This window comes from Rousettus aegyptiacus, unplaced genomic scaffold, assembly GCF_014176215.1.
Source record: "Rousettus aegyptiacus isolate mRouAeg1 unplaced genomic scaffold, mRouAeg1.p scaffold_m13_p_9, whole genome shotgun sequence".
Lineage (NCBI taxonomy): Eukaryota > Metazoa > Chordata > Mammalia > Chiroptera > Pteropodidae > Rousettus > Rousettus aegyptiacus.
Window position 1 is genome coordinate 13,094,996 of NW_023416312.1, and position 7,553 is coordinate 13,102,548.

The window sequence follows — 7,553 nt, forward strand, 5'->3', positions numbered from 1 at the left end:
TCACGCTTCCCAGGTTCTTTGCTGGTGGAACCTGTAGAGACTCAGAGGAGACCGCTGTGGTTCGAGATAAAAGCACCCAGCTGTTTTATCCTTGCCATGTGACAGCGGTTGCAGATCCCAACCCAACTCTGCGGGGGCCTTTCTGTTTGCACCGAGGGCTGCCTTTCTGTGGAGTGCGGGAAGGGAGGTGTTCTGCTCTGCTGTGCTCTGCAGCACACTGACCAGGAAACGGGTTACCTATGAACGGTCTAGGAGCCGTTCCACTTCAGACCACTGCAAGCAAAGTAACATCAGCTCGGAGCAGTCTGGGCCCCGTCTCACATCGCTCAGGCGTCCCCGAGCCAATCGAGAAATGAGGAGAGGACAGACAGGTTAAGAGACCAGCAAGGAGAGATCCGCAGAGCTGCTAGCGGGATCCCACCTCCTCCCCACGAGAGTAGCCCCTGGAGAGGGGAGGAAAGGAGAAAAAGCCCGAGGGGCGCGTGAGGTCGGGGAGTGAGCTCGGACTTCATTCCACAGCCCAATGATTCCGCTGTTGTGAGCGCCCGGGCCCAGACGAAAGTCAAGGGGTCAAGAGGAAGGAACACGGGAGACCCCGCGGAGGCTCACCCGTCCTCTGTTGGCCCAGAGGGGCTGTGCAGTCTTGTAACTTGGAGGTCGCACAGGGTCCCTCAGCAGGTCCTCTCTCCGACCCCGACGGTGACGCCAGGTCGAAGAACTTAGAGCAAGAGAAGCAGGAAGAGTGGACAGGACCGGCGGACTCCTGCTCGGGCAGAGAACAAGTCTCCCTGCGGTCCCGCGGAAATGGCGTCAGCCGTTTGCCCACGGCCGGCTCATGTGCATGGCGCCTGGAGATGAACCCTAGCCTATCGTAGGTGAGAAAAGCCATGCGGACGTTGGGTGGGAAGAGGTCATGTCCTTCGGTCCCTTCCAGGCTCCAGAAAAGTTGATGCGGGACAGGACAAATCCCCACCCAGATATGGGGAGACCAAGCCCTGCGCCCAGAGAATACTACGGTCCTGTGGCGGAGAGTCAAGAAAGAATTCAACACACGTGCCGACGTCAGAGTTAAAAGGAAAGTTCACGAGAAAAGGGGGAACTCTCTAGGGACGGACGCTGTGGTCGCCTCTCAGAAGCAGTGAGAGACGGAGACTGTGAGAGCCAGAGCGAAGGTCATGACAGGGACCCTTAGCGTTCGCGGGACGGAAAAGGGATACAGGTTCTAGGTCCTTCTTTAGTTCCCATTTCCTTTGGTGTGGACCCCCTCCAGGGAGGAAGGGGAAGGTTGGGCCGCCTCCTTAAAAGGGAAGAGTATGCAGAGTGGAAGGCCTTCTGCCAGTTCCCAGCCTGTGAGCCACAGGCTCCCCAAGGTGATAGCCACGCGGAATGACTCCTGGTTCCCGTTTCCCCCCGCCCCCCTCACAGGTGTGGGGGAATGGGTTCTCAGTAATCCAGTAGCAGTTATCCTGTGTTCCTCAGGTGTCCTCCTGACCTGGCTGCACGGCTCATCAGTATACTGCAGGATCAGATTGTGAGGGCACTAACATTTCTCTTTTTTTGGCCTCCTCGGCTCATGTTACCCAGGCGCCCACAGAGCCCGGGCTAGAGGCCGCGCCACTTGTCTGACCAAGGAGTTGTGGCTGGGAACCTCGTTCCCATGTTCCTGCTTCAACGTGCCCCTTGAAGAGACGGCATCGGAAATATCGCCAGGAGGGCAGCCACCGGGCACCAGCCCGCTAGCAGGGAGCGGGACTGTAAATGTAGGAGAGACATTTCAACAATAACACTTGAGAGAAGTTCCCAAAAATTGAAAATAGAGACGAAACGACAACACACTGCCGGCCCGCTTCGGACCACAGCAAGAAAACGAACATCGATTGCGGCCTGACATTTTTCCTTCCCTTGCCTCCTCCCTCCTGTATCTTCCCGTCAGAGAAGGTATTCCCTTATACTTCGGGGGATGTTGAGGGAGGAAGGTCTGTCTTCTGTACCTTCGTCAATGCTGAGATAGGGCCGCAGTCCCTGCCGACAGGGAATGAAAATCTCCGGAAGCCTGTTCTAAGGGCCCCGGAGGCGGAGAACAAACAGGAGGTCCTTCTAGCAGGGAGAAGCGGCGAGGAAGCCTCACGGCCTGGAACGCATGGATTTAGCAAAAAGGTTGAAAAGACAAAAGTCAAAATGTACAGTACAGGCAACTGACGACGGCGCTGCTTGTCCATGGTCGCGTGTGAATTCAGGGTAAAGATAGCTACTGACAGGAAATGCAATCCTTTGGAAGAGAGACTGGGGGCCGAGACGCCCGGCTAAAGGAATCAGTTATTCAGGAAAGTGTTTTTGATTCCCAGGGACAGCTGGACTTCTCCAGTGTCCCGAACAAGAGCTTAAGATCTTCCACGGGATCACAGGAATTGGTCACGCTTCCCAGGTTCTTTGCTGGTGGAACCTGTAGAGACTCAGAGGAGACCGCTGTGGTTCGAGATAAAAGCACCCAGCTGTTTTATCCTTGCCATGTGACAGCGGTTGCAGATCCCAACCCAACTCTGCGGGGGCCTTTCTGTTTGCACCGAGGGCTGCCTTTCTGTGGAGCGCGGGAAGGGAGGTGTTCTGCTCTGCTGTGCTCTGCAGCACACTGACCAGGAAACGGGTTACCTATGAACGGTCTAGGAGCCGTTCCACTTCAGACCACTGCAAGCAAAGTAACATCAGCTCGGAGCAGTCTGGGCCCCGTCTCACATCGCTCAGGCGTCCCCGAGCCAATCGAGAAATGAGGAGAGGACAGACAGGTTAAGAGACCAGCAAGGAGAGATCCGCAGAGCTGCTAGCGGGATCCTACCTCCTCCCCACGAGAGTAGCCCCTGGAGAGGGGAGGAAAGGAGAAAAAAGCCCGAGGGGCGCGTGAGGTCGGGGAGTGAGCTCGGACTTCATTCCACAGCCCAATGATTCCGCTGTTGTGAGCGCCCGGGCCCAGACGAAAGTCAAGGGGTCAAGAGGAAGGAACACGGGAGACCCCGCGGAGGCTCACCCGTCCTCTGTTGGCCCAGAGGGGCTGTGCAGTCTTGTAACTTGGAGGTCGCACAGGGTCCCTCAGCAGGTCCTCTCTCCGACCCCGACGGTGACGCCAGGTCGAAGAACTTAGAGCAAGGGAAGCAGGAAGAGTGGACAGGACCGGCGGACTCCTGCTCGGGCAGAGAACAAGTCTCCCTGCGGTCCCGCGGAAAAGGCGTCAGCCGTTTGCCCACGGCCGGGTCATGTGCATGGCGCCTGGAGTTGAAGCCCAGCCTCTCTCAGATGAGAGAAGCCATCTCAGCACGGAAGCTGGATCCCGTGCTCCTGCTTCAACGTGTCCCTTTGAAAAGACGGCATCGGACATATCGCCAGGAGGGGAGCCGCCGGGCACCAGCCCGCTGGCGGGGAGCGGGACTGTACATGTAGGAGAGACATTTCAACAATAACACTCGAGAGAAGTTCGCAAAAATTGAAAATAGAGACGAAACGAGAACACCCTGCCGGCCCGCTTCTGACCACAGCAAGAAACGCAACATCGACTGCGGCCTGACATTTTTCGTTCTCTTGCCTCCTCCCTACTTTCTCCCCCCTCAGAGATTTTATTCCCTTATACTTCGGGGGATGTTGAGGGAGGAAGGTCTGTCTTCTGTAACTTCTTCAATGCTGAGATAGGGCCGCCGTCCCTGCCTACAGGGAATAAAAATCTCCGGAAGCCTGTTCTAAGGGCCCCGGAGGCGGAGAACAAACAGGAGGTCCTTCTAGCAGGGAGAAGCGGCGAGGAAGCCTCACGGCCTGGAACGCATGGATTTAGCAAAAAGGTTGAAAAGACAAAAGTCAAAATGTACAGTACAGGCAACTGACGACGGCGCTGCTTGTCCATGGTCGCGTGTGAATTCAGGTTAAAGATAGCTACTGACAGGAAATGCAATCCTTTGGAAGAGAGACTGGGGGCCGAGACGCCCGGCTAAAGGAATCAGTTATTCAGAAAAGTGTTTTTGATTCCCAGGGACAGCTGGACTTCTCCAGTGTCCCGAACAAGAGCTTAAGATCTTCCACGGGATCACAGGAATTGGTCACGCTTCCCAGGTTCTTTGCTGGTGGAACCTGTAGAGACTCAGAGGAGACCGCTGTGGTTCGAGATAAAAGCACCCAGCTGTTTTATCCTTGCCATGTGACAGCGGTTGCAGATCCCAACCCAACTCTGCGGGGGCCTTTCTGTTTGCACCGAGGGCTGCCTTTCTGTGGAGCGCGGGAAGGGAGGTGTTCTGCTCTGCTGTGCTCTGCAGCACACTGACCAGGAAACGGGTTACCTATGAACGGTCTAGGAGCCGTTCCACTTCAGACCACTGCAAGCAAAGTAACATCAGCTCGGAGCAGTCTGGGCCCCGTCTCACATCGCTCAGGCGTCCCCGAGCCAATCGAGAAATGAGGAGAGGACAGACAGGTTAAGAGACCAGCAAGGAGAGATCCGCAGAGCTGCTAGCGGGATCCCACCTCCTCCCCACGAGAGTAGCCCCTGGAGAGGGGAGGAAAGGAGAAAAAGCCCGAGGGGCGCGTGAGGTCGGGGAGTGAGCTCGGACTTCATTCCACAGCCCAATGATTCCGCTGTTGTGAGCGCCCGGGCCCAGACGAAAGTCAAGGGGTCAAGAGGAAGGAACACGGGAGACCCCGCGGAGGCTCACCCGTCCTCTGTTGGCCCAGAGGGGCTGTGCAGTCTTGTAACTTGGAGGTCGCACAGGGTCCCTCAGCAGGTCCTCTCTCCGACCCCGACGGTGACGCCAGGTCGAAGAACTTAGAGCAAGGGAAGCAGGAAGAGTGGACAGGACCGGCGGACTCCTGCTCGGGCAGAGAACAAGTCTCCCTGCGGTCCCGCGGAAAAGGCGTCAGCCGTTTGCCCACGGCCGGGTCATGTGCATGGCGCCTGGAGTTGAAGCCCAGCCTCTCTCAGATGAGAGAAGCCATCTCAGCACGGAAGCTGGATCCCGTGCTCCTGCTTCAACGTGTCCCTTTGAAAAGACGGCATCGGACATATCGCCAGGAGGGCAGTCGCCGGGCACCAGCCCGCTGGCGGGGAGCGGGACTGTACATGTAGGAGAGACATTTCAACAATAACACTCGAGAGAAGTTCGCAAAAATTGAAAATAGAGACGAAACGAGAACACCCTGCCGGCCCGCTTCTGACCACAGCAAGAAACGCAACATCGACTGCGGCCTGACATTTTTCGTTCTCTTGCCTCCTCCCTACTTTCTCCCCCCTCAGAGATTTTATTCCCTTATACTTCGGGGGATGTTGAGGGAGGAAGGTCTGTCTTCTGTAACTTCTTCAATGCTGAGATAGGGCCGCCGTCCCTGCCTACAGGGAATAAAAATCTCCGGAAGCCTGTTCTAAGGGCCCCGGAGGCGGAGAACAAACAGGAGGTCCTTCTAGCAGGGAGAAGCGGCGAGGAAGCCTCACGGCCTGGAACGCATGGATTTAGCAAAAAGGTTGAAAAGACAAAAGTCAAAATGTACAGTACAGGCAACTGACGACGGCGCTGCTTGTCCATGGTCGCGTGTGAATTCAGGTTAAAGATAGCTACTGACAGGAAATGCAATCCTTTGGAAGAGAGACTGGGGGCCGAGACGCCCGGCTAAAGGAATCAGTTATTCAGAAAAGTGTTTTTGATTCCCAGGGACAGCTGGACTTCTCCAGTGTCCCGAACAAGAGCTTAAGATCTTCCACGGGATCACAGGAATTGGTCACGCTTCCCAGGTTCTTTGCTGGTGGAACCTGTAGAGACTCAGAGGAGACCGCTGTGGTTCGAGATAAAAGCACCCAGCTGTTTTATCCTTGCCATGTGACAGCGGTTGCAGATCCCAACCCAACTCTGCGGGGGCCTTTCTGTTTGCACCGAGGGCTGCCTTTCTGTGGAGCGCGGGAAGGGAGGTGTTCTGCTCTGCTGTGCTCTGCAGCACACTGACCAGGAAACGGGTTACCTATGAATGGTCTAGGAGCCGTTCCACTTCAGACCACTGCAAGCAAAGTAACATCAGCTCGGAGCAGTCTGGGCCCCGTCTCACATCGCTCAGGCGTCCCCGAGCCAATCGAGAAATGAGGAGAGGACAGACAGGTTAAGAGACCAGCAAGGAGAGATCCGCAGAGCTGCTAGCGGGATCCTACCTCCTCCCCACGAGAGTAGCCCCTGGAGAGGGGAGGAAAGGAGAAAAAGCCCGAGGGGCGCGTGAGGTCGGGGAGTGAGCTCGGACTTCATTCCACAGCCCAATGATTCCGCTGTTGTGAGCGCCCGGGCCCAGACGAAAGTCAAGGGGTCAAGAGGAAGGAACACGGGAGACCCCGCGGAGGCTCACCCGTCCTCTGTTGGCCCAGAGGGGCTGTGCAGTCTTGTAACTTGGAGGTCGCACAGGGTCCCTCAGCAGGTCCTCTCTCCGACCCCGACGGTGACGCCAGGTCGAAGAACTTAGAGCAAGAGAAGCAGGAAGAGTGGACAGGACCGGCGGACTCCTGCTCGGGCAGAGAACAAGTCTCCCTGCGGTCCCGCGGAAATGGCGTCAGCCGTTTGCCCACGGCCGGCTCATGTGCATGGCGCGTGGAGATGAAGCCCAGCCTCTCTCAGATGAGAGAAGCCATCTCAGCACGGAAGCTGGATCCCGTGCTCCTGCTTCAACGTGTCCCTTTGAAAAGACGGCATCGGACATATCGCCAGGAGGGCAGTCGCCGGGCACCAGCCCGCTGGCGGGGAGCGGGACTGTACATGTAGGAGAGACATTTCAACAATAACACTCGAGAGAAGTTCGCAAAAATTGAAAATAGAGACGAAACGAGAACACCCTGCCGGCCCGCTTCTGACCACAGCAAGAAACGCAACATCGACTGCGGCCTGACATTTTTCGTTCTCTTGCCTCCTCCCTACTTTCTCCCCCCTCAGAGATTTTATTCCCTTATACTTCGGGGGATGTTGAGGGAGGAAGGTCTGTCTTCTGTAACTTCTTCAATGCTGAGATAGGGCCGCCGTCCCTGCCTACAGGGAATAAAAATCTCCGGAAGCCTGTTCTAAGGGCCCCGGAGGGCGGAGAACAAACAGGAGGTCCTTCTAGCAGGGAGAAGCGGCGCGGAAGCCTCACGGCCTGGAACGCATGGATTTAGCAAAAAGGTTGAAAAGACAAAAGTCAAAATGTACAGTACAGGCAACTGACGACGGCGCTGCTTGTCCATGGTCGCGTGTGAATTTAGGTTAAAGATAGCTACTGACAGGAAATGCAATCCTTTGGAAGAGAGACTGGGGGCCGAGACGCCCGGCTAAAGGAATCAGTTATTCAGGAAAGTGTTTTTGATTCCCAGGGACAGCTGGACTTCTCCAGTGTCCCGAACAAGAGCTTAAGATCTTCCACGGGATCACAGGAATTGGTCACGCTTCCCAGGTTCTTTGCTGGTGGAACCTGTAGAGACTCAGAGGAGACCGCTGTGGTTCGAGATAAAAGCACCCAGCTGTTTTATCCTTGCCATGTGACAGCGGTTGCAGATCCCAACCCAACTCTGCGGGGGCCTT